This window comes from Chiloscyllium plagiosum, unplaced genomic scaffold (assembly GCF_037043375.1).
Source record: "Chiloscyllium plagiosum isolate Xiang-an unplaced genomic scaffold, Cpla_swu_hap1 HiC_scaffold_48, whole genome shotgun sequence".
NCBI classification, from domain to species: Eukaryota; Metazoa; Chordata; class Chondrichthyes; order Orectolobiformes; family Hemiscylliidae; genus Chiloscyllium; species Chiloscyllium plagiosum.
The window spans coordinates 37,409,753-37,437,640 of record NW_028270186.1 but is presented as its reverse complement, the minus strand read 5'-3'; the positions used below and the strand labels follow the sequence as shown (position 1 = coordinate 37,437,640).

At 45.4% G+C, this 27,888-nt stretch overlaps 1 long non-coding RNA gene across 1 annotated transcript; it reads left to right on the top strand.

Annotated features, from left to right (window-relative positions):
* Nucleotides 1-1,187: 1,187 nt before the first annotated feature.
* LOC148135847 (uncharacterized) lies at nucleotides 1,188-26,446 on the top strand. The gene is made up of 4 exons (XR_015754860.1): nucleotides 1,188-1,458; nucleotides 15,581-15,678; nucleotides 15,800-15,890; nucleotides 25,574-26,446. It is a non-coding gene; the product is annotated as an uncharacterized LOC148135847 (long non-coding RNA).
* Nucleotides 26,447-27,888: the final 1,442 nt, after the last annotated feature.

Genomic DNA, 27,888 nt, shown 5'->3' with positions numbered 1-27,888 from the left:
GGACAGACACACTGCTGGGAGGATGGAGTGTGGCTTGAAGGGCACCTTGGAAATGCTGGTGTTCCCTTGTAGCTGGATCTCCTGTCCTTCCAGGGTATAGTGGTTCCGGGTTTGGGAAGTACTGTTGAAAGAGCCTGCCTGAGTGACCTCAGTGCTACTTGTAGATCTTTTATTCCTTCATTCATTCACGGACATGAACTTTGATGGATTAGTCAGCAGTTCTTGTTGACTTTGTGTTGTTCCTGAGAAGGTGGTGATCTGCCTTCCTGAGCCACTGCACCAGCCGTTGGAAATTCTGATCACCTAAAATCTCTCCCTTTTTAAATTTGTCACCCCTTCAGCTTCTGTAACTCTCCATATAACTGTAATCAATGACAGCACAGATTCCCTTCCTAAATCTCTATAATTACAATGGTAGTGTGTGCTAAATTGGCACTTTTCGTCCTCTTTATCCATCTCATGACTTCCAGCCCCTACCATCCCACTATTTGGAATGCTTCCATTATCTGCACCTCTTCATGTCCTGAGGGACCTTGAACACCACCAGTGCTTGAAAGTTTATATTCCGCCCAGTTACTGCGAGTCTTCTAACTCTGTAACATCCAACAGTTTCCAGTACCATACAACACTTGCTGGCTCTCAATTTGCATTTGTTGAAGTCTGCACATCTCTGTAAGCAGCTCAGAAAAAGCCCTTTAGACTCTACAAAGCTCCATCATGAACAAGCCACAATCTTTCTATTTCCTTTGCCTTCTTCTGTGTCTTCAACTCTCACTCTATCTTCCAGTAAACCTCTTTAGTTGCCGCACGTCTCCCTAGCTCCCCAGATAACCTGTTCCATCCCATACAGCTCCCTCAATCACTGTAACACCCTCTGCTCTGTCTAATCCTCCTCTTTCCCACTGTCTTTCAGGCACAACAGCGATCCTGTAAGAGTGCAGTGCGGAACGGGCTATTATAAATCTCAGCTGAGGCTTGAGGCCTACCATTACCTGGGAGTCACAAGGGGAGAGACCCTGAGAGAGAGCAGTAGAATATTAATCAGCAGCGAGGGTCGAGGCCAACTGAGACTTGGAGTTGGAGAAACAGCAGAGCAGGAGGCTCGAAATCAACAGCGAGTCACAGAGGGAGTGACCATGTGAGGGAGCAACATGGAGCCAGAGCTTGAGGCTCAGTCACGTCTAGGAGGTGAATGCACCAACATGGGACGATATAAATCAGCACTGAGGATCGAGGCCTAGTCATGCCTGGGATTCACAGAGATGGTGACCCTGTGAGGGAGCAGAATGGAGTGGGAGCTGGAGGATTACATGTAGCTGGGAGTCACAGAGATTGTGACCCTGTGAGGGAGTGGGAGCTGGAGGATTACACGTATTTGGGAGTCACGGAGAAAACCTTCTGCTGCTGGGACCTGCCTGCACCGAGTTTGAATGAAGTGCAAGAGCCATCACAGAAAAGGTTGTATGTTCATTGGCTGATAAAATACACCGTTATTAGTGACTGTCAGTTAATTGCTGTAAGTCAGCAAATTTATTTTTTAACTTCTGAAGTAAAGATTGGTCTCAGAAATATGAGGGGGATGTGAAATTCTGAGACAGTATAATAAATTACGCTCAGTAAGCCACAGTGGAATAAGGGACTTTACCATATTATGATGTCCCTGATGTTAACTTAATTCTAAGTAATTAAGTAAGTTACTCGAGACATGTTGCATTTTAAGACATGGCAAGGCATGTTTGTCAAATGGAAAATGTGTTCTGTTACATTGGGAAGTCAGTGCGCCTGCTCGTGTCCTCGATGAACACTGGGTCGTGGAGCTCAGACAGTGACTAGAGACTCTGTCATGCTGAGAGTTATGGGGATAGTACACACACAGAACAGACCACCCTGCAGACATGACAGCCTGGAATAAGTAAGGGATGGGGTCTAGGCAATCGAAGAGAAACAGCCAGGGAATCCAGGTATAGCCTGACGTCTCCCTCCCAATTCAGTTTCCCATTTCGGAAGCTGATGAAGGTGCAGTCAGACCCATGTCTGTGGCCTCACAAGCAGCCTGACTGTATAGGAGTGGAGGGAGAAGGAAGGAGGAACAATAGTTACAGAGGAGTCAGGAAAGTGAAGAAGGTGTCAGCGTGTCTGTAATTCCAGAATAGTGGATTTAAGAATGTTACTGTGTCTGCACGACAATCGTCTGGTGGCCAGTGAGCAGTCAAAGGTCATGTCCACGTTAGTAGGGATGGCATGGCAGGAAGAGTGAAGTGGTCTGGGAATCAGAATTTAGGGAGCTAGGTGGATGGTTAGCAAATGGGAACTCAAATGTATCAATTCCTGGAATACTCCCAGGGCCGTGTACAAGTGAGAACAGGACTCTGAGTTTTAGGTAGATGAGAGTGTGACTGGAACGATGGTGCAGCTGGAAGGGCTTCAGATTCCTGGCTCATTGGGACTGATTCTGGGGAAAGCAGCAACTGTACAAGCTGGATGGGCAAACATGTGTCAGAGCTGGGACTGAATTCCTTACGGGGTGTGTGGGAGGGATTGAAAATAACTTGTTTACAACAACAAGTTTATCAGTGGAAGATGGAGTGAGAAAGAAAGCCTTAATTTGAGGTATTCTGCATGGACATGAATACTTGGAGTGTGGGGAGTTCCAGATGCAGATTGCTGTGTGGAAATCTGATGTACTGATCACCCAGAGCTGGCTCAAGGAATAGCAGGATGGGGTGTTAAATATTGCTGGGGATAAAGGATTCCAAAATGATAGAAGGGAAGAGAGAGGATGAAGGTAGAAGTACTGGTTGAAATTAGCGTTAGTTAAGGAGTCCAAGAGAAAGAGGGTCCATCCAAGGACAGAATGAATTTGGCTGGAGCTACAGAACAAAAAGTGTACAATGACACTGTGAGGTACAGTCTGTCAGCCAGCAACCATTGGAAAGGATGGAGAGAATAAATATGCAGGGGCATTTGAGAGGGATGATAATACTACAGATTAGTTATTACTGATAAACTTAGTTTATCCAAATATTGACTGGGTTATTGGTGGTGCAGGGTCATGAGGGGCCAGTATCCCTGGATTATATGGAGGAGAGCATACTTCAGGAGTATGTGTTCAGCCCAAGAGAGCATGTACTGTTGGACCTGGTCCTTGTGAAAGAGATGGGGCAAGTGGATCCAGTGTCAGTAGGGGAACGTTTTGGGAGGCAGCGATCTTTTTTTTTTTTGTAAAGTTCAGAATGATGGTAGAGAATGATCTGCAATAATTGAGAGTGAGAAATATTAGTTGACTGAGAGCAGCCGTCAATAAGGCAAGAATGAAGCCGGGATCTTGTAAACAAGGCCAGTGAAATTGTAGCTGTAAATAGCTAGGTCAGATGGAGCTGGGATTGTGGAGATGTGGCTGCAGTGTGACCACGACTGGGAACTGGATAATCAAAGGTTTTCCCCATTTCTACAGGAATGATAAATAGGCCAACACAGTGAAGTAGTATTGTGTATAAAGGATGGGATCAGTATTATTGTGACGTTAATCAATTCACACACTGCTCCTCCCTGTCCTCATCCCTCATCACTGCGTATTGATCCTATCAGATATTGAGAACCTTTGAAAACTTCAGCAAATAGCACAGTATAGAGGAGATGACTCTGTCCACTGTCTGCATTGGTCAAGATGTAACGTTTGTTAAAGCCCTAGTTCTGTCTCCCCAGACAGTGTAGGACTTCAGGTGCAGATCCCGGCACCTTTTTAAAATGGTTTGAGGATTTCTGCATCTACTCCGCTTCCATGTGTGACTCCCAGGCCCCTACCATACTCTGGGTGAAATAACAACCTTCCTCACCACTTCTCTAATATTTCATCCAATTACATTAAAGATTCACCGCTGGTAATTGAGCTCTCTAACAGCAACAAGATGTTGTCTCCCTTTCTACCCATGTACAGTAACTACCCATGACAATATGTGCACCCCAATCAAATCCCCTCTCAGCATCCTCCGTTCCAAGTAAGTCCATATTAGAGTACTGTTGGAGCTGCACTCATTCAGACAAGTGTTTATTCCATCACATTCTTGACTTGAACCTTGGAGATTAGATTAGATTCCCTACAGTGTGGAAACAGGCCCTTCAGCCCAACCAGTCCACACCAACCCTCAGAAGAGTAACCCATCCAGACCCATTCTCCTGCACGATATTGAACCCTGACTAATGCACCAAACACTATGGGCAGTTTAGAATGGCCAATTCACCTGGCCTGCACATCTTTGGACTGTGGGAGGAAACCGGAGCACCCGGAGGAAACCCACGCAGACACGGGGTAAATGTGAAAACTCCACACAGACAGTCACCCAAGGCCAGAATTGAATCCAGGACTTAGGTGAGGCAGCAGTACAAAGCACTGAGTTCTTGATGGTGACTGTACAGTGGGAGGTTTGCCGGGCCGTGATGGTGACTGTACAGTGGGAGTTATGTCGAGCCATGAAGTTTATTGTACAGTGAGATGTATGTCTGGCCGTGATGGTTACTGTACAGTGGGAGGTATGTCGGGCTGTGATGGTTACTGTACAGTGGGAGGTATGTCTGGCTGTGAGGTTGCAGACTGTATGAGCTGTGCAGAGTATGATTCTCCTCCTGCCGATGGCCTACTGCACCTCAAGGATGCATCATTATTTGTTTCTCAATCGGTTTTAAGTCTGTACAATTCACTGCCCGGGGGCTACATATCATGGTGAGGGGAGACTGGACAATGTGAAGGTAGCCCTTGCTCCCCATAAGGACTGTGCAGTGACCATTCTTACCGATGTATGAAATGGAGTGGTGTATCTGCAGCAGGCAGATCGGTGAAGATGTGGTCAATTATATGTTTACCTTTTATTGATTCCCCATAACTTGCGACAGAGCAGTCTCGCAGTCACAGGATCCAGCATCAATGCTGAGCACTGTATTGACTATATACCAAGGAGCTGCCCCCTCAGCCTGGCTGTGTCTTGTCAGTGGGACAGACCCCACCAGAGAGGGTGGTGATGTTGCCTGGTACATATCCTGTTCACAGAATCCTGCTTTACAGACAATATCTGACTGTTGCTTGATGAGGTTGTGGGAAAAATACAACAGGTCACTTTTCCTTTTTGTACAATGAAGGGTTAATATCACGTTGTTTCTTACATATTTTAAAATAAACCAAACATCATTATTTTTCAGTTGAAAACAATTGAAGTGAACAATAATTGAATTACCACAGTGCACATCTAACTATTACACAATTCAGTACCTTTAGTAAACAGCTGATTGATGTTCAAATCAGTGAACACACCATCTTGCAGGCAGCAAAGCTGTTGAAAAAGACTGAGAAAAAGCCTGAATTCAGACACAGTGTTATTGGGCCTCACCATGACCTCCAAAACGCTGGCCATCTCCAAAATCTGTCCAGAGAGCTTCCAAACTGGAGCTGGACATTTACTGACAGAATCCCTCACAATGGACTGGTTAGAGACATACCTGAACATCGGAAAGATGTGAATGGGGAAAACTGGTCAATGGACTAGGAAATGGCGCTGGTCTAGACCCAGTTCAACATTTGTAACAATGACCTGTAAACAGCCATGTCTTGCAGGTATATCTCTTCTGGTATGGCATCTAAACTCTGTAGTTCTGTACCTTGGACCTGATCCTGAATGAAGGTGTTTTACAGGTGTTGGTCTCCTGCAGCACATTGCATCTTACAATTGGATCCCTCATAAACCATATCCAGTGTTATAATATCCAATATCCAAACAGAATTGTGCAGCTCCATTGATGGCCAGTATTATCTCAGCCCACCGACGTTGTGTGTGACTTAACCTGGAAGTTTCTATGGAAATGTTTTCAGCATTGTTCTAACCATTAACAGCAAAGACTCTTTACTGAATGTACGATAACCTTTCATAATACCAACTTTTAGATTGTCCAATAAGCACAAAATCGACCCATTTATTCTGTTCACTTTTATATCAACAATATGATGAAAACAGTGCCCAACTCATAGCAAGGAGCATTGAAATGTTGAGGCTCATTACCACACCCAAGACCAAATGATTATTAAGTGCAAGGACTTTGAAAGAATGCAATTATTTTCTCTTGTATTAATATTGTGAACTAATAGTCGACTTTCCTGCTCCTCAGATGCTGCCTGAATGGCTGTGCTTTTCCAGAACCACACTTTTTGGCTCTGATCTCCAGCATCTGCTGTCCTCACTTTCATCCTGCACCCATAATAATTTTCGTAGCAACAATATCACTGTGTGTTTAAACATGTTACAGTCAGATATGAGGATATTTTCAATTGCTTCTGTCTGTCTCAGAGCTCAGTAATGAGTGGTGTGATGCTTGGTATGTAGGCCATGCGTCTGAAAGACTGACAGATTATTTCAAACAACATATCCCTTCAGCTGTTCACAACAAGCAAGGTACTGCCTGGACCCAACCAGCCTGAGCTTCAAAGCCCAAAACTCAGGGTCCAGCATTGGGCAGTGTGGTGTAAAATTATGTCCCAATACATGTGTGATGGGCCAAGCAGTGGAATGTGGTGAAAGGGTTAAAATTGTGTCCCAATACATGTGTGAATCTAACCGAAAATGGAAGGTGTCGCTTATTCCCGTGTGAATCTTATTACACACCTTCCCGTGTGAATCTTCTTATCTGTATGTGACCAGAATGGAATGTGTTTTTCAGCCTTGCTCTGCTGTTCACATGAATGTTTATATCTGGAAAAGAGTATATCAGCTGGAAAAGTCTCCAGTTCGGTAGAGTCTGCTCCGGGGTTGCGTTTAACCGCCGAGCGTGGGTTGTTGGCAACCGCTCTACGAGAACTGACGGCTCCCAGTTCCGGTAACACGTAGAGTGAGTATAAACCAGACCCGTTGTAAGTACGAGACCTGGTTGTGGCGACGCTGCGGGGAATAAAACACTTATATTCTAGCAGACTCGCCTCTTGGCTGTTTGTTCTGTGTCAGACTACTTTCCTGCGAGCCTGGTCCTTGACCTTGAGAATTTTTAAAAACATTTTTGGCGTAGTCGGCAGGATCAATCGCAATTGAGGAAAGATTTTGATACAGAACAATGTTTTGGAAAAAGGCTAAGAAACCAGAGGAACAAACTGTGGATGTCCCGACCGTCCCGGGATGGCATGGACCGTGGCATGGCGTGGCAGTTTGTTTGAGAAATGGTGGGGGGCGACCGGAGAACTGGGAGGCCGAGGGCGTAGGAACCCCAGGGTCGCTGCTGTCCACCCTTGAGAGGATCCCAGTCCTGCCGAAGAACCCCTTGCCTGGGGTACAGCGGAGGATGTGGGCCTGTGCGGCGGCTTGTAGACAACAGTCAGACAAGCGCCAAAAAGCTGAAGCAGAATTAGCCCTCCTGAAACATGAGCAGGGACTCAGTTCGGGAGATGCCTCTATGTTGAGGCAGGAAATTATGAAGTTAAAAGCTGAATTGACAGCATTAACTGAACTAGCAGGACGAACTATTATGTATCTGTCTGCTAAGAAACGGAAAGAGAAAAGGAAGGTCCCTCGAACCCCGGACCCAGTACAAGTACGGGCGTTTGTAGCCCAGTAAAATAACGGGGATCGGTGGGATATCGATCATTGGGATGGGAACATTTGGGGAGATTCAGATGATCAGTACGAAGAGGACCCACCCGTACTCCAAGCTAAACCAGTGGTTAGGAGAAAGCAGGTTCAGAGACGTCTCCCAGTGCAACGGGAGGTAATGTTAGATGAGGAAGGAAACCCTATACGGAATGAACAAGGGGAGGCAATTATGCATGAATAACCGCGGGCTCAGCCTCCTGCAGAATTCTCTGAATTAACGGAAGACTTCACTACCGATGAGGTGCTGTTTATCACCCAGAAAACCCGACGTAATCCTGGGGAGCCGTTAGAGCTATGGCTAATTCAGCTCCTCGAGGAAGGGGGGCAACAAGTGCAGGTAGACTATCAGGATGCTCCCAAGTTTGGTGGATTAGCAAAGGATGCTGCCATAGACCTGGGGTACCGCAGACAAGCCAAGGATATGGTAATAGATCGCAGTATGGGGACCTTATTTGGGATGTATGCCAGGGCAGTGGCCGAACAGTATCCCTTCCCGTCCGATTGGCCCCCCTTGGAAGGAACTTGGACAACAATTAAGGAAGGGGTTCAGAGGCTAACCCGTTTGTGTGTGCGGGATGCCCTGTTGCTGGGAGTGCTGGACGAGGTAGATAACACAAATGTTAGTAGACAGACTAGAGACCACCTAGTGAAGACTGCCCCCCCCCCCATTATAAACCACTGTTATTAACCATAATGTTGAGTGGACGGGGAGAAACCCTAGGAGATGCCCGTAGTATGATGAGGGAGATGGGTGGTTTGGGGGATTGGGGACCCACAACCCGTGCTTCTCAGGGGGGCACGGAGGGGCGTCGCCCTGAGGCTCGGGCAGGGGGAAAAGTAAACCCTAATCAAGGAAGTAACCAAGGCCCCTCACGGCGTGCTTTGTGGCAAGCTTTGATACGGGCGCAGGTCCCAGCATCGGAGATTGATGGCCTACCTACACCGGAATTAAAAGACTTATGCAGACGAAAGGGACTGAAGGTGTCCCGGGTAGAGACGGAGTCCCGACCCACTATGGAAGACCTAGTGGAATTACTAACACAAAAATGTCAGACACGGGGTCCGGTTGTTAATGAGCCTCGAAGGGGTAGAACTTCCACTTCCCAGCGGTGGGAATCCTCGGAGGACGAGGAGGAGGAGGAGGTACGGCCTCCCCTCCGAGAGTGTTATAAAGTGGATAGGCGTGGCCGGAAACCTAGTAAGAAAGGCAAGAACAAAGAAGGGCGAGGCAAACGTCTTTACCCAGTGCTGTCTGGGGAAGATGAATGGGAGGAACAATAGGAATCGGGCCAAGCCCCAAGGGTTTGCCCACGAACGAGCCAATGGTCAGCAGACGACATTCGACCTCATGTATCATTGACTATCTATTGGCGCAAATCCGTCCAAACCGTTATGGCTCTAGTGGACACAGGGGCGGAGGCCACCTTAATCTATGGGACGCCCCATAAGTTTAAAGGAACCCCAGTCACGCTGGTTGGGCTGGGAGGTAATCTGATTGAAGGAAAAACAGTACAATTGCCCCTAAAGATAGGTACAATGCCCATTAAAACTTATTCAATTATCATTACACCAGTTAGAGAATGGATCCTGGGAATGGACATTCTGGCCGGTTTAACACTTCACCTCCAACAAGGGAAGTTTGAATTTGGAATCACGAAAATGGCTTTGCGCTGTAGGACGGTGTTAGTGGGAAAGGTTAAAATGGACCCCTTCCCCATCCCGATCGCCGATCGCGTAATAAGTCTTAGACAGTATAGGATTCCCGGCGGACATAAAGAAATATCCGCCACAATTAAGGATTATTTGGAAGCGGGAGTGCTTAGGACATGCACCACGGCGTAGAATAACCCCTTATGGCCCGTACATAAAGCCGATGGGTCATGGCGGATGACGGTAGGTTATCGGCAACTAAACCGTCACACTCCGGCCTTGACGGCAGCGGTCCCGGATGCCGTCACTATTATAGGACGAATCCAACATCATCCAGGGGTGTGGTACGGAGTAATTGATTTGGCTAATGCCTTCTTCACAATTCCTATTCCCGAAGATAGGCAGGAACAGTTCGCATTCACTTGGGAGGGTAGACAATTCACGTTCACGCGATTGCCCCAAGGATATCTGCATAGCCCTACTATCTGCCACCGGATAGTTGCAGAACACTTGGCTGCCTTTAAAGTGCCTGACGAAGTGATGATCTCGCACTATATTGACGATATGATGATACAGGGGACAAGTCAGAAGCAGGTTCAGGAATTGCTGGACCAACTGGTTCAACATATGCGAGGATATGGGTGGGAGATCAACCCAGCCAAAATCCAGGGTCCCTCACAAACGGTAAAATTCTTAGGAATCGTGTGGAACAAGGGGGAAAGGGAAATCACTGCGAAAGCTAAAAATAAGATTCAGGTCTTTGCCGTCCCTCACACCCAGAAGGACGTGCAGCAATTTATTGGGTTATTCGGATTCTGGAGACAGCATATTCCCCATTTAGGACAAATTTTAAAACCTTTGTATCGAGTTACGAGGAAAAAGGCAGCGTTCGAATGGACGGAGGTCCATCAAACTGCATTTGAAATGGCCAAGCAAGCGATACAGCAAGCTGTATCCTTGGGAAAGATAGAGTCAGGACCTGTAGAACTGCAAGTCTCAGCACAGGGGGATTATGCCAATTGGAGCTTATGGCAAAAACAGGGAAGAACCCGTAAGCCATTGGGATTTTGGTCCCGAAAATTACCCCCGGCAGGGGAACGGTATACCCCCTTTGAGAAACAGTTATTAGCATGCTACTGGGGCTTGGTGGAAACCGAAGCCCTGACCATTGGACATGAAGTGATCATGAGAACAGCTATCCCTATTCTTCCGTGGGTACTTAGTGACCCCACTACCCACTGAATAGGAACTGCCCAAGAGAGCAGCATCATTAAATGGAAATGGTATGTGTCGGAGAGAGTGCGGACTGGACAGAAAGGAGTGTCAGTCCTACATGAGCAAGTGGCGGAGGCCCCTGAGGAAGGGGAAAAACGGTTTGAGGTGATTGAATACAAGGAATCACCCGTTAAGATGGGAAAACGGTATGATGAACTGACCCCGGATGAACAAGCCACGGCTTGGTTCGTAGATGGGTCAGCCCAATGGAAAGCGGGACAGCGTAGATGGAAAGCTGCCGCCTTTAACCCAAAACAAGGCACTACCCTAGAAGAATTAGGGGAGGGAAAAAGTAGTCAGTGGGCAGAATTAAAAGCAGTGCATATGGTAGTCATGCAAGCAGGGGTCATGGGAGTTTGTTTGTTCTCTGACTCGTGGTCAGTGGTTAACGGCATGACACAATGGATGCCAACTTGGCAGGCCAATCAGTGGATGATCCAGAATAGGGAAGTATGGGGTAAACAGTTATGGGAAGATATATGGGAGAAAGCTCAATACCTGGTTATATACATTACCCACGTAGATGCCCATACATCTCGAAATGATGTGGAAGCTCGACATAACCGATATGTGGATGGTATCGTCCGAACCATGATTGTGCAAAGGGGCACCTCAGTGGACCTAGCTAGATGGGCACACCTTAAGGCTGGGCACTGGGGAGTGCAAGGAACCTTGCAATGGGCTCGAGACCGAGGAATAGATCTTATGGTAGATGATGTTAAGACTGCAGTAAACCAGTGTGAGCAGTGTCAACATCAGCGGCAGGGAGTGCCCCAACACATGATGGGACATATCCATCGGGGGGATGGTCCGGGACAGAGCTGGCAAATGGACTTTGTGGGTCCCTTACCCTCCTCACAAGGATGTAACCACATATGTACAGCTGTGGACACTATGTCTGGGGTTTTGGTAGCCCATCCCTGTCGTCACAACAACCAACAGGCTACCTTGCGATGTTTAGATTTGATTGAACAATTTTATGGATTGCCCATACAGGTCCAGAGTGACAATGGCTCCCATTTCACAGGAAGGGTGGTAAAGCAGTGGTGTCACGATAACCACGTGGAATGGGTTTATCATGTACCCTATCACCCACAAGCTGCGGGACTTATAGAACGAATGAATGGGCTTCTGAAGTCCTCACTACGAAAAGCAGGAGGTTGCAATGACTTAACAGGTTGGAAGAAGCAGCTAATTCGGGTGGTGAAACAAATTAATAACCGCCCATTAGGAAATGGGGTAACACCCTTGAATAGGATGATACGAGTATGTGATACCCCAAAGACTCAGCCTATTAAAATGTGGAAATTCGCTGAGGAAGCTGATATTCCCGTAAGGGCCATGCCGGCTTCGGCTGGACTGGACCTACGAGCACTAACTGCCCAGACTTTGATCCAACAGAAACCTACGGTGATTAAAACCGGATTAGGATTGATTTGTCCCCCTGGAACCTATGGGCATATCCTCCCGCGGTCGGGACTGTCACTAAAGGGGATTGATGTGATGGCAGGCGTAATTGACGCGGACTACCAAGGGGAGTTGGGGGTGGTCCTGGTCAACATCACTGCTGAACCTTACGTGATACAGAAGGGGGACAGAATAGCGCAATTGGTCATTAAGCCATGTAACCTTACAACGGTGGAAGAGACGGGAGCTCCCGTTACGGTTACTGAGCGTGGGACGGGGGGCGTGCGGTCGCATCGAACACAGTTGGCCCCTATTATGTCAACTTGTCAACAGATGGCCCGGGCGGTACTGCACACTGATGTTCATTGGCGGGTACAGTTGCCCCTCATACCCGAGTGTCATACCAAGAGGCGGCGACGAGCGTGGTACGACACCCTGCTGGGAGGCGCAGGAACTGTTATGGGTATCTCGAATGCCATTGACTCTGAGGTAACCCGTACTAAATTATCTAACACGGGACAGGCCACCTCACAAGGACTACATACTATTGGAAGGTGGATGCCATCCGTAATGATGACTCAAGGAGAGACAGCTGAAATAATGATACGATCTCTGCAATGGGAACTGGATGTCTGGGGTGCCACTCAGGAACTGTTTGAGAACGTTACGGCTCAGTTAAATTGGACTGCCTGTCATATTCAAATGTTGCATGCTCAAATACAGAAAGAACGCTTTTTGCGTGTGGTAACATCCCCCAATGTACAAGCGTGGAGGGGAATATGGAATGTATCTGAGAAATTGTGGATGATAACCCATCCAGAACGAACATGGTGTAACGCAACTATGTGTAACGGATACTTTGTTACCATGAATGTAACCCACACTGTTACGGTCTGTCGATATTATGTATTACCAGTGATTACATCTTCTGGATATTATTTTCTGAAGACAAGGGGACAGTGGTTTAGCCCAGATACCAATATTACCTATGATCTGTCCGCTTGTGAACAGACTGATCAGGGGAAAACTTGCCTACTGATGGACAGGTATCGGGACCCTTGCTTGACCAAGGGAACGGCCCTGTGCGAATGGACTGTTGAAACTCCAAGGGACATGATGTGGCAGATTGGGCCACACACGCTCTGTGTGGCTACCAATAATCCACATCCTATGCTTCCCTCAGCACCGTTCTCGGGATGCCTCTCAAATGTCTATCAGTGGCACTGGCAGAATCAGACCTATCTGTTGACCACTTTTAGCAGTGCTCGCCACTTTACCAAGGTGCAGTGGAAAGTGCTGATGAATCCTTGGAACATTTCCCTGGATCGGTTTAAGCGAGCATTGGACCGATCCGAGGAGCTTAAGCAGATATTACGAAAGCATCAAACCAATGTCACCAAGGTTACGGTGTCTACCTTTATACATGGACAGGAGGTAGTACATGCTGCCCGTGTAGTGGACGTGGAGTCAGCTCATCATTGGTGGGACATATTGAGTGGTATGTCCTCCACTGCGGGGACATTCCTGTTCCCACCCTTGTCGATCCTGGTAGCGGTCCTGGTGATTTTAACATGCTGTAATGTCCTGACTTGCTTGTATATTTGGCGTGTACGTAGGCGCTTGTTAGAAAGAATACATATGGGCATAATGTAACACATGTATTGGGCCAAGCAGTGGAATGTGGTGTGTCCCAATACATGTGTGCTCATAATGTAATACATGTGTGCTCATAATGTAACACATGTATTGGGCCAAGCAGTGGAATGTGGTGTAAAATTATGTCCCAATACATGTGTGATGGGCCAAGCAGTGGAATGTGGTGAAAGGGTTAAAATTGTGTCCCAATACATGTGTGAATCTAACCGAAAATGGAAGGTGTCGCTTAGTCCCGTGTGAATCTTATTACACACCTTCCCGTGTGAATCTTCTTATCTGTATGTGACCAGAATGGAATGTGTTTTTCAGCCTTGCTCTGCTGTTCACATGAATGTTTATATCTGGAAAAGAGTATATCAGCTGGAAAAGTCTCCAGTTCGGTAGAGTCTGCTCCGGGGTTGCGTTTAACCGCCGAGCGTGGGTTGTTGGCAACCGCTCTACGAGAACTGACGGCTCCCAGTTCCGGTAACACGTAGAGTGAGTATAAACCAGACCCGTTGTAAGTACGAGACCTGGTTGTGGCGACGCTGCGGGGAATAAAACACTTATATTCTAGCAGACTCGCCTCTTGGCTGTTTGTTCTGTGTCAGACTACTTTCCTGCGAGCCTGGTCCTTGACCTTGAGAATTTTTTAAAACAGGCAGGTCTGGACAATATTTTTCATTTTAATTTCTACATGGAATATGATTGTGACGGTATTTATTGCCTGTCTCGTGTTGCTTTTGAGAAGGTGGTGTTGAGCTGTCACATTGACCCGTTGCAGTCCATGCGCGTTAGGGAGGGTCATTGAAACAGTGACACTGAATGAACAGCAATATACTTCCCAATCAGGATGGTGGGCGGCTTGGATCGGAACGTGAACATGGTGGGGGTCCCATGTATCCGTTTCCCTTGTCTCTCTTGATGGTCGTGGTTTCAGAGGTATGTTGTAAGGAGCCTTGGTAAATTTCTGCAGAGCACCGTGCAGATGGCAGATATTGCTGCTACTGAGTGTCAGTGGGTGAGGGGTGAAGCTGCACTCACACAGGCAAATGGAAGTATTTAATCACACACACATTCAACATGTGTCTTATAGATGGAAGACAGGCTTTCGGAACTTTTGAGGTATATTATTTCTGCAGGATTCCACCCCCTGACATACTCTTGTAGCCAATGAATTAATGTATTGTCAAAGTGTGGCGCTGGAAAAGCACAACAGGTTAGGCAGCACCTGAGGTACAGGAGAGTCGACATTTCAGCATAAGCCCTTCACAGGAATGGGTAATGTAATTATATGGTCAGTCCATTTCTGGTTAACGGTAATGCCCGGGATATTGCTCGGTGGGTGTTCAGTGATGTTGGTGGCATTGAACATTAAAGGATATGGTACACTTTTCTTTTGTTAGACGTAATCGTTGTCTGGCACGTGTGTAATGGAAATGGTACTTGTCACTGTTAAGCACACGCCTGCATATTTCCAGGTCCTTGTTGCATTTGGACAAGGACTACTTCAGTATCTGAGTGAATCACGAATGGTGTTGAACATTGTCCAATCATTGGCAAACATCTCCACTTGTGACTTTAATGTACAGGGAGGGCCATTAAGGATTGGTCCTAGGGCAGAGAGCACTCTTACAGCTCACTGATGCTGTCCCTCTCTCTGAGTTAAGAAGCTGGCTTCTAGTTCAACCTGCTCCAGAGGTGTTTAGCAACATATCTGAACGGATTAATATTACAATATTTATCCCAAGGAGCTGAGCGAGGACTTGGTTAGCTCAATCAGTTGGACGGTTAGTTATTAATGCCAACAGTGTGGGTTCAATTCCTGCACTGACTGGGGTGACTAACGGACTGTCCTACTCAACCTCTCCCTTACTTGAGGCATGATGACTGTCCAGTTAAATTGCCACCAGTCGTCTCTGTCGAACAAGAGAGCATCCCTATCATGTTGTAGGAGTATGGTGGCTTACTCTTCCATTTCTGATCTACAGGCTTACCCAGAAACCCTTTCCTGGAGAACTTCTGCAGAGCTGTCCTTGAGCGGAGATTGTTGTTCTCCACCAACCCCGGCCATCTTCCTTTGTACCAGGTATAACTTCAGCCCGTGCAGACGATTCCTATTTGCTCCAGGTTTGCCGTTAAGCCTGGATACGACACTTGGTCAAATGCAGTTATGATCATGTTAACTGAAACTGTCACCTTACCTCTAGAATTCAGCTATGTGTTTTCTTGTTGGACATCGTTAACCAAGGCTTCAGTGAGCCCAAGGGATGAGAGCCCAAACTGAGCTTCAGTGAGCAGGTTAGTGCTGAGGAAGTGCTGCTTGATCCAACTGTGAGTGACATCTTCCATCACTTTATTAATGATCGGGATTAGAGCAATGGGGCAGTCATTGATTGTCTGATGTTTTGTCTGTGTGTACAGGACACACCCGGCTAGTTTCCCACATTGTCAGGTAGGTTCCAGTGCAATATCCCTGCAGGAATAATTTGAATGGAATGTTATCAGAGCCCATATCCTTTGCATTATCCCATCCCTCCAGCCGTTTGGATTTACCACACACAGTGAATCAAATTAGCTGATGACTCCCATCTGGAGAAGTCTAAAATAGATCATCCCATCGACACTTCGGTCTGAACATTGTTGTGAATGTTTCTTCCTTAGCTTTTCTATTGTTGTGCTGGGCCCTTCCATAGTTGAGGAAGGTGATATTTGTGGATCCTACTCTTCCAGTGAGTTGTTTAATTGACCACACAATTTACGCTGATTGCATGTGACAGAATTGCAGAAATTAGGTCTGATTTGTTAGTTAGATCTGTCTGTCATTGGCTGTTTATGCTATTTGGTGAGTAAGTGGTCCTGTTTGGTAATGTCACATCATTGTGAGGTATACCTGGTGCTGCTCTTGACTGGCCATCCTGTGCTCCTCATTGAACAAGACGTTATCCCTTGGCCTGATGGTCAGGGTATTGTGCAGCACATGGCAGGCAGTGACAGTGAAAATTGTGCTGGAGTTCAATTCTGCTGCTGTTGGTAATGACCCGAATCACCTCACACAGGCCAGTGTTGAGTTTTAGGTCTCTTTGAAATTTGTTCCATTGAGCATGGTGATAGTATCTCTCACGTGTGCTCATGCGTATACACACTCTCTCACTCTCTCACTCAGACATCACACACTTACACACTCACACACTCACACAATTCACACACACACACACACACACACACACACACACACAATTCACACACCACACTCACGTGCTCACGCAATTCACACAATTCTCACAATTCACAATGTAAAATCGGGACTTTGTCTATAGAAATACTGTGTGTGGTAGTCACCTTTCCCAATACGGTCATCGATCAATGTGCCTGCAGCCGGTAGGTTGGTGAAGATAAGGTCAAGAATGTTTCTCCCTCTCAGTCATTCCCTTCCCACTCCGTGCAGTCCCAGTCTTGCAGCTATGTCCTTTTGGACCCGACCGTCTTGATGAGCAATGCTGCTGCTGAGCCCCTCTGGGAGGTTGTTTTGAAATGGCCACCCAGGATACCTTCTCCAGCTTTGTCACTCTCGGCTTCCATCAGAGGGACACTGATTCATCAGCTGAGGGAAGGGAGTCAGCAGGAGGTTTCCGTGTCAGTGTTTGATCTGACACAATGAGGTTTCGTTATGACACATTGTTGCTTGAGGAGTCTGTTGGTGCCTCTCCCACATCTAGCCCTAGCCCCCAGATGTTAGGAAGGAGGGAGTTCCAGGGTCTACAGGCCTTTTTTTGTCACTATCAATCGAAGGGCCTCTTCTGTGCTGTATGACACCCACTCTATGACTATTGTGATTGGACAGTCCAAGGTCTCACTCCTTCAGTTCCTCCAAGTGCCTTGTCTATTCCACAGATTTCTACAATATTTTCTCCATTAAGACATTGCATAATTCCGTTTTTAGACTATCTATGTAATTTCTGTTTCTTTCCCTGTCATCTGCTCCAGCCGCAATATCCATTTGTATCTCAGTAACCCTCCGTATCACTACAATCTTTATCTAATACTCCAGTCCCATCTATCGCTGTAAATTCCGCCAACCCCTACACTCCTCCCTGTCTCTCTAATCTTCAGCTGCTTCATCTTTCCCCATATTCTGTAAATGAATTTAAAAATATCCCGCTAACCTATTCTAGCATGCACAGGCCACGCTATCTCTGTAACATCTCCAGCCTTGCTTTCCTATCTCTGTAACGTCTCCAGCCTTGCTTTCCTATCTCTGTAACATCTCCAGCCTTGCTTTCCGCTCTCTGTGTAACACCTCCAGCCTTGCTTTCCTCTCTCTGTAACATCTCTAGCCTTGCATTCCTATCCCTGTAACGTCTCCAGCCTTGCTTTCCTATCTCTGTAATATCTCCAGCCTTGTTTTCGCATCTCTGTAATATCTCCACCATTACATTCCTATCTCTGATTTCCTTCACATCTCAGTGATTTGTTTTTTATGCACCTCAGTGAATTGGTTATATATCTGCCCCTGTATTTTCATCTTCCTGGGGCTCTATAAAATATCTCCAGCAGTGTGATTGTCATCATTTGGGCACTAACCTCGACCCTATAAAGCCTCATTTGAAGACACGTCCAAGATATCGTCCCTCCTTACTGCAGTAACTGTTCCTTAATTAATAACGCAATACCACCTCCTCTTCGACACCCTCTCCTGTCCTGCCTATTGTTCCAGTACAACAGAATATTGAGTTGTTAGCCCTGACCTCCCACAAACATGTCTCTGTGATGGCAAAAATGTTACACCTCCACATGTCAGCTCATGCCATTGTCACACCAGTCTGTCCGATAATACACCCTGCATAATCGTAAGGTGGAATATAACACCTGGAGTACTCTGTACCTCGGAGTTCCTCAATCATTCACTATTTGTAATCAGGCTACCCAAACCATGAACCAAAATTGTAACTCTGGGACTGAATGGCTATTTGTTGAATTGCAATTTATTTTTTAAAAATGTGTTTATCAAGTGCAACTTTCCAGAACTGAAACTGACTCATACAATGAGTCCTGATGGTTAATTTCCTGCTCAGTGTGTAGAGGGGACAGCCCTCAGTAATGGAGAAAGTGAAGACTGCAGTTGATAGAGATCAGAGTCGAAAAGTGTAGTACTGGAAAAGCACAACAGGTCAGGCAGAATCCGAGGAGCAGGAGAATCGATGTTTTGGTCGTATGCTCTTTATCAGGAAGGCATTGGTGCCTTCTTTTCTTTTAATTCTGTGATTCATACGACATTGGGAACCATACTTGCTCAGGAAGGCAGCACTGTCTACTGCACTGAAATGGAAAGCAGTCAATCAGTTGATTGGACACGGTGTAGACAAGTTGAGGGGAAGTACAGACTGATTGAAGTACAAACATAAGGATAGATAAATCCCGTAGGCCAGATGGGGTATACATGAGGTTACTCCAGGAAGTGATGGAAGAGATTGGTGTGCCTTTGGTGATGATCGTTGTGTCTTCACTGTCCACTAGAGTGGTGCCAGCTGTTTGGAGTGTGCCAAATGTTATTCCCTTGTTCAGGGAAGGGAATAGGGATAATCCTGGGAATGACCGAACAGTCAGTTTTACATCAGCGGTGGGCAAAGTATTGGAGACGCTTCTGAGAGACAGGATTTACAATTACTTAGAAAACGATAATTTGATTAGAGATAGTCAGCATGGCTTTTGAGAAGCTGGTCATGCCTCACAAACCTTATTGAGTTATTTGAAGATGTGAAAAAAACATGTTGATGAAGGTAGACCTGTAGATGTGGTGAACACGAATTTTAGCAAGGCGATGGATAAGGTTCCCCATTGTAGGCTCATTCAGAAGGTAAGGAAGAATGGGAAGCAGGGAAATTTGGCTCTCCAGATACGGGCATGGCTGGCCCATAGAAGACAGAGGATGGTAGCAGATGGAAAGTATTCAGCCTGGAGCTCAGTGACCTGTGGTGTTCCACAGGGATCGGCTCTGGGACTGTGCTGTTTGTGATTTTTATAAATGACTTTAATGAGGAAGTGGAACGGTGTGTTAGTAAGTTTACCGAAGACATGTAGGTTGATGGAGTTGTGTATAGTATGGAAGGCTGTTGTAGGTTGCAACAGAACATTGACAGGATGCAGCGCTGGACTAATAAGTGGCAGATAATGGTCCATCTTAAAAAAGTGTGAAGTGATTTGTTTTAGAAGGTTGCATTTGAATACAGATTACAGGTTAAAGGCAGAATTCTTAGCAATGGGAAGAAACAGAGGGATCTTAGGGTCGATGTCCATAGATCCCACAAAATTCTCACCCAAGTTGATAGAGTTGTTAAGAAGGTGTATGATGTGTTGGCTTTCATGAGCAGGGGGATTGAGTGTTAGAGCGGAGAGGTTGATGCTTAGCTCTAAAAAGCTTTGGTTCAAACACACTTGGAATATTGTGTTCAGTTCTGGTTGCCTCATTATAGGAAATATGTGAAAGCCTCAGAGAGTGTGCAGAGGAGATTTACCAGGATGCTGCCTGGTCTGGAGGGCATCTCTTCGCACAAACTTTGAAAATCTTAGGAAGAAGATTTGAGGGAGCTAGGGATTTTCTCCCTGGAGTGAAGAAGAATGACAGCTGACTTGATAGAGGTGTACAAATGTTGAGAGACAAAGATTGGATAGCCAGAGTCTTTTCCCATGGCAGAAATGGCTATCCACAAGGAGCGTAATTTTAAGGTTGTGGGGGGCTTTGGAGGTAGGTTTCAGGGGGCTGTCAGAGATAGCTGCTTTACACAGAGTATGGTGGGGTTAGAATGCACCGCCAGTGATAGAAAGAGAGTCAGATACATTAGGGATAATTAAGAAGATTCTTGAATAGGCACATGGCAGCTAGTGCATTGAAGGTTATGTAGGTTAGTCTGATCTTAGAGTAGGATAAAAGGTCGGCAAAGCATTGAGGGCTGAAGGGCCCTTATTGTGCTGTACTGTTCCATGTTCCAAGATTCTCTCAGCTGGTGGATTCTCAACAGTTGGTGAATGTGTGAGGGAGTGAGGTGTGTGAGGTCAGGAAGCTGGAAGGGGCGTGAGGCCAAGACTTCCAGTTATGGTGTGCATAGTTACAGTCAGCTGAGTGCCAGCACAATATGTGTGGTTACCTAGACCAGACAAAATACACCAAGTTTAGTAATTAAACTGATTTTTGGTTTGTCGTTAGCTCCTGGTTTCTTCAGATACATTCTGTTGGGTGACCAGTGTATTAATATCTGACCATCCACAGACATGTACAATTTTATTTTCATACTGGTGAATGTGAAGGTACATTTATTGGATATAATTTCAGAGGATTCACTGTGAGTCACAAGATGCTGCAGAAAGCTGTCAATTGTGAACATTTTCACACAGCGTCTGGACCAGGGAGCAGATGTAGGAAGTATGGGAACCATGCCAGATGTCAGCACCGTAAGCAATACCATGTGATTCTGACACTCCATGTCCAGAAAATGCTCTCTGGGTCATGCTCTGACTGAAGATGAATTTGCAAGACCTGGTTCCTGATCAAACATTGGTATCTAATTTAGACAGTATTTCTAACTACACTGAGAACATTGATAGGTAAAAACAAGGACTGCAGATGCTGGAAACCAGAGTCTAGATTAGAGCGGTGCTGGAAGAGCACAGCAGGTCAGGCAGCATCCGAGGTGCAGGAAAGTCGACGTTTCGGGCAAAAGCCCTTCATCAGGAATGATGACTGATAGCCTGTTGGATAGTTTCCTCCTGCCAAGGTGGAATCCAAATGATTTCTTTTGAAGGAATGTTTGAATGATTGTCCTGAGGTGAAAGTGAGGACTGCAGCTGCTGGAGATCAGAGCTGAAAAATGCGTTGCTGGAAAAGCATAGCAGGTCAGGCAGCATCCAAGGAGCAGGAAAATCGACGTTCCATGCGTCTCCGTCTCCGCCTCCACGCCGACCTCCTGATTGTCCTGACCCAGGTTGGAATCTTTCTGGTCAGATTCTGGAGCAGGCCAGTATCTCACTCATGTCACAGGCAGCTGTGCGGTCCAGTAGCACGGTGCCTGAATTCAGGCCTTTTGGAATCCATTTTTAATGTCGGTCATGATTGCAACGTGGTGGGTTTACTGACCTGAACAATAATCAGGAGTTAGCCATGTTTGTGAATTGGACAATGATGAGATATGAACTACAATTATTCAACTGAACAATAATTGCATCATCCCTGAAAACAATTAAGTTGATTCTATATTGAAGGAACTAAAATGCAAACACCTAACAACATTTTATGATACAAAAGTAAAGAGTGCGCGTTTTGTTTTATACCAAAAAGAAAATGTTGTCTGATCATTCTGGTGATCACAATTACACATTGAATGCCAGTTGTCAAATCCGTACATTGTCGCTATATCATTTACAAAGTGGTTAACCTCTGACTGATTGCATATTCAGAGTGAGCAAACGATTGAACAATCGATAGAATTATCATTCTGACACATTTATATATAATCAATCGATTTAATTCTCACTGAAGTGTGTGAGCTTCAGCTATTTGCCAACAATTCTTTTAGTTTTAAAATAGTGATGGAAAATGATAGACCAGATCTAAAAGTTTAAGTTCTAAATTGGTGTAAAGCTAATTTCGATGATATTAGGCAAGAACCTTCAAAAGCTGACTGGAGGCAGACGTTCGCAGATAAAAGGGCAGATGGAAAGTGGGAAGCATTCAGAAATTAGGCAACGTGAGTCTAGAGACAGTATATTCCTGTTACGGTAAAAGGAAATGCTGGTACGTATAGGGAATGCTGGATGACTAAAGAAATTGAGGGTCTGGTTAAGAAAAAGAAGAGAGCATATATCAGATACAGACAAAGTAGAGCCCTTAGAAGAGTACAAAAGGCAATATGAGTAGATGCAAGGTTTGTGAAGGTTTGTAGCTCAGGTTGAGGTTTAGGGTGTAGTTTTGCTCACTGACGTGTAGGTTTGATATCCAGATGTTTCATTAACTGGCTAGCTAGTTTCATTACCAGGTGGCGACCTCCAAATGAAGTGAAGTTGTTGTCTCCTGCTTTCTATTTACATCTTTCTCCTGGATGGGGTTCCTGGGGTTTGTGGTGATGTCATTTCCTGTTTGTTTTCAGAGGGGTTGATAGATGGCATCTAGATCTATGTGTTTGTTTATGGCGTTGTGGTTGGAGTGCCAGGCCTCTAGGAATTCTCTGGCATATCATTGCTTAAGCAGTCCGTGGATAGATGTGTTGTCCCAGTTGAAATGGTGTTTTTCTTTTCATTCATGTGTAGGGCTACGAGGGAGAGAGGGTCGTGTCTTTTTGAGGCTAGCTGGTGTTCGTGTATCCTGGTGGCTAACTTTCTTCCTGTTTGTCCTATGTAGTGTTTGTGGCAGACCTTGCATGGAATTTTGTAGATGACGTTGGTTTTGTCCATGGGTTGTACTGGGTCTTTTAAGTTTGTTAGTTTTTGTTTGAGAGTGTTGGTGGGTTTGTGTGCTACTAGGATTCCGAGGGGTCTTAGTAGTCTGCCTGTCATTACTGAAACTTCTTTGATGTATGGTAAGGTGGTTAGGGTTTCTGGCTGTGTTGGTCTGCTTGTCGTGGTTTGTTCTTGAGGAAACTGCGCACTGTATTTTTTGAGTATCCGTTCTTCTTGAATACGTTGAGTATAATATGAGTATACTTAAGAGGGAAATCAGGAGGGCAAAAAGAGGACATGAGATAACATTGGCAAATAGAATTAAGGAAAATCCAAAAGGATTTTACAAAGACATTAAGGACAAAAGGGTAAATAGGAAATAGCGCCCCTCAAAGATCAGCTTGGAGGCCTTTGTGTGGAACGCAGGAGTTGGGGGCGATATTAAATGAGTATTTTGCATCAATGTTTACTGTTGGAAATTAGATTAGATTAGATTAGATTACAGTGTGGAAACAGGCCCTTCGGCCCAACAAGTCCACACCGACCCGCCGAAGCAAAACCCACCCATACCCCTACATTTACCCCTTACCTAACACTACGGACAATTTAGCATGGCCAATTCACCTGACCCTGCACATCTTTGGACTGTGGGAGGAAACCGGAGCACCCAGAGGAAACCCACGCAGACACGGGGAGAAAGTGCAAACTCCACACAGTCAGTCGCCTGAGGCGGGAATTGAACCCGGGTCTCTGGCGCTGTGAGGCAGCAGTGCTAACCACTGTGCCACCGAGCATGACTTGGAAGATATAGAATGGAGGGAAATAAATGGTGACATCTTCAAAAATGTCCATATTGCAGAGGAGGATGTGCTGGATGTCTTGAAACATATAAAAGTGGATAAACCCCCGGAACCTAATCAGGTGTACAGAGAACTCTGTGGGAAGCCAGGGAATGGATTGCTGGGCCTGTTACTGAGATATTTGTGTAATCGATTGTCATAGGTGAGGTGCCAGACGACTGGAAGTTGGCAAATGTGGTGCCAATGTTTAAGAAAGTTGGTAAGGACAAGCCAGGGAACTATAGACCAGTGAGCCTGACAGCGGTGGTGGAAAAGTTGATGGATGGAATCCTGAGGGTCAGGACGTACATGTATTTGAAAAGGCAAGGACTGAGTAGGGATAGTCAGCGTGGCATTGTGAGTGGAAAATTATGTCTCAAAACCTTCTTTTGCAGAAGTAACAATGATCATTGATGAGGGCAGAGTGGTGGACGTGATTTATTTGAACTTCAGTATGTCGTTCGACAAGGTTCCCCATGGGAGACTGGTTAGTCAGGTTTGATGTCATGGAATAGAGGTAGAACTCGCCATTTGGATCCAGAACTAGCTCAAAGGTAGAAGGCAGAGGATGGTAGCGTAGTGTTGTTTTACAGACTGGAGGCCTGTGACCAATGGAGTGCCACAAGGACTGGTGCTGGGTCCAATACTTTTCGTCATTTGTATAAATGATTTGAAAGTGAGCATAAGAGGTATAGTTGGTAAGTTTGCAGATAACACCAAAATTGGAGGTGTAGAGAACAGCAAAGAAGATTACCTCGGATTGCAACAGGATCAGATGGGCCAATGGGCTTAGGAGTGGCAGATGGAGTTTAATTTTCATAAATTTGAGGTGTTGAATTTTGGGAAAGCAAGTCTAAGCAGGAGTTATACTCCTAATGGTGATGTCCTAGGGAGTGTTGCTGACCAAAGAGACCTTGGAGTACAGGTTCATTGAAAGTAGAGTCATAGATAGATAATATAGTGAAGAAGACATTCGTATGCTTTCCCTTATTGGTCAGAGTATTGAGTACAGGAGTTGGAAGGTCAAGTTGTGGCGGTACAGGAAGTTGGTGAGGACTCTTTTGGAATATTGCATGCAATTCTTGTCTCCTTCCTATCGGAAAGAAGTTGTGAAACTTGAAAATGATCAGAAAAGATTGACAAGGATGTTGCCAGGGTTGGAGCCTTTGAGCTACAGGGAGAGACTGAATAGGCTAGGGCAGTTTCCCCTGGAGTGTCGGAGACTGAGGGGTGACCTTATCGAGGTTTATAAAATCATGAGAGGCATGGCCAGGGTAAATAGACAAGGTGTTCTCCCTGGGGTGGGGGAGTCCAGAACTAGAGAGCAGAGGTTGAGTGTGAAAGGGGAAAGATACAAAAGAGACCGAAGGGGCAACGTTTTCACGCAGAGGGTGGTACGTGTATGGAATGAGCTGCCAGAGCAAATGATGGAGGCTGGTACAATTGCAACATTTCAAAGGCATCTGGACGGGTATATAAATAGGAAGGGGTTGGAGGGATATGGCCGGGGTGCTGGCAGGTGAGACTAGATTAGGTTGTAATATCGGGTCGGCATGGCCGAGTTGGACCAAAGGGTCTGTTTCCATGCTGTACATCTCTATGACTCTCTAACTCTAATTTAGAAATGACAATAATTTAACGTGCACTGTCAAATAAATAAATGATTTATGCTATTAAATTGTAACATACAATAAGTTGAAAACTTGCAATTTTTAGAATGAAAAGTAAAGAACGAAGAACAAAGAAAATTCCAGCACAGGATAAGGCCCTTTAGCCCTCAAAGCCTGCACCGATCCAGATCCTCTGTTTAAATCTGTCGCATATTTTCTGAGGGTGTGTATCCCTTTCATGTATCTGTCTAGATATATCTTAAATGATGATATTGCAAAATACTCCAAATATGGTCTCATCGAAGCCTTGTAAAACCTCATAAATCCTTCCCTGCTTTATTATTCAAGTCATCTCAAAATAAATGCCATCGCCGTATTTGTCTTTCTGACCGGATAGGCCACCAGAAACAATGAACACATGATGGACATTAATAAACTTATCCCGGAGTTCTAAAAATAAACAATGATTAAAGCATGCTGGGAAAAGGATCCCTGCCTTAATAAACTCTCTGCTAATCCATATGCTGCAGAACCCAGACAGGCTGCAGCTCCCCACAGACGGTTTGCAAAAAAGAAAACTGACAGCTACAGACCCTGCAATACCCACCTAAAATTGGACTTGAATGGTCCAATGGCATGTCGCCCTTGGGCCATCAATATGCCAACCCCTGGTTGAGTCTGATTGATCTGGGTAAATGAACTTGATCATTCCATTGGAAGATCTTCCACACCATTCCAAGGGCTTGAAGACTTAGAAGGATAAGAATCACCTCAAAATCCCACAGAGTGCAGCAACTGGAGAATAACCACTGAGAAAGAAGGCAACTCCAAGACCATCAGCAGAATAAGAAGGCGTCACCACGTGGAGCCAGGCCAAGTTCTAGTGTGGTGGTACATAATCAGCCAAAGTTAAGTTAAAACATAAGACAGTTTGCAGTATTTTTCATTACTTTATTGTACAAACATTGAGTGTGCTCAATAAACAAATATTATTGTATGTAAGAGTTGACTCAGTTCCTTTGCTGAATGGAAGAATTTAAGCAAACTGTGCGGCAGGTGGCAACACCTTCCTAACAGTTGACTTAACCTGCAAGTTTACCTTGAAGCAATCCTGTACGAGAACGCACAACTCTCTTTGAACTTCAGACTTCTCAATTTTCTCTCCATTCATAAAATAGTCAATGCCTCTCTCCCTCCTCACAAAGTGCATCAGTTCAGGTTTTCCAAGATGAACTCCATCTGCCACTTCTTTGCCCACTCTCCTATCCTGTCTAAATCCTTCTGCAGCCTCCTTGCCATCTCAATGCTGCCTGTCCCTCTACCTACCTTTGTATCATCTGAAAACCTAGCCAGAATACCGTCAGTTCCTTAATGTAGATCGTTAATGCACAAAGTAAAAAGTTGTGGACCCAACACTGAGTCATGTGGAACACAAGTTGTCATCGGCTGCTATCCCAAGAAGGACGTTTTTATCCCCACTCTCTACTTGCTGCCAGGCAGCCAAGCTTCTGCTCACACTAGTAACTTACCTGGAACAAAATGGGGCCTTACTTTACTCAGCAGCCTCCTGTGCGGCACCTTGCCAAAGTCCTTCTTGAAGTCCAGGTGGATAATATTCACTGGCTTTCCTTTGTTTCACTTGCTTGTCGCATCCTCAAATAACTTTTACAGATTTCTGAGGCATGACGTCCTCTTGATGACACCATACTGACTTTGCTCAATTTTACATTTCACTTGCAAGTATTCAGAATCTCATCCTTCACAATGGATTCTAGGATCTTACACATGACTGAGGTTAGGTTAATCGGTCTGTCACTTTCTGCCTTTTGCCTTATTCCCTTTATAAAGAGGCTGTCACGTTTGCAACTTTCTAGTCTTTTGAGCCTCTCCCTGATTCTAGAAATTCATGAAAGATCACCACAAATGTCTCCATTATTTCTTCAGCTAACTCCCTTGGAACTCTGGAATATTGTCCAGTTGGTCCAGTTTATTTACCCATTTAGTTGTTCGAGCAACTTCTCCTAATAAGCTCTGTCCCCTCGCTATCTTGAATTTTTGGGATACTATTCGTGTTTTTCACTGTGAAAAGTGACGTGGAATAATTGTTCAGTTTCTCAGCCATTATTTGTTCCCCATTACTATATCTCCAGCGTCGTATTCCGCGACCCACGTCCATTTCTTCCTCTCTTTTGCCCTTTACATATCTAAAGAATCTCTTACAGTCTTTTATATTACTGGCTAGCTTACCCTCATATTTAATCTTCTTCCTTCTATTTCTTATTTTGTTGCCCTCTATTGGTATTCGTAAGCTTCCAAATCCTTTGGTTTCCCACTGCCATTTGCCATGTTATTTGATTTCTCTTTTGTTTTTACGCTATCCCTGATTTTCCCTGTCAGCCATTGTTGCCTCATCCTCCCTAT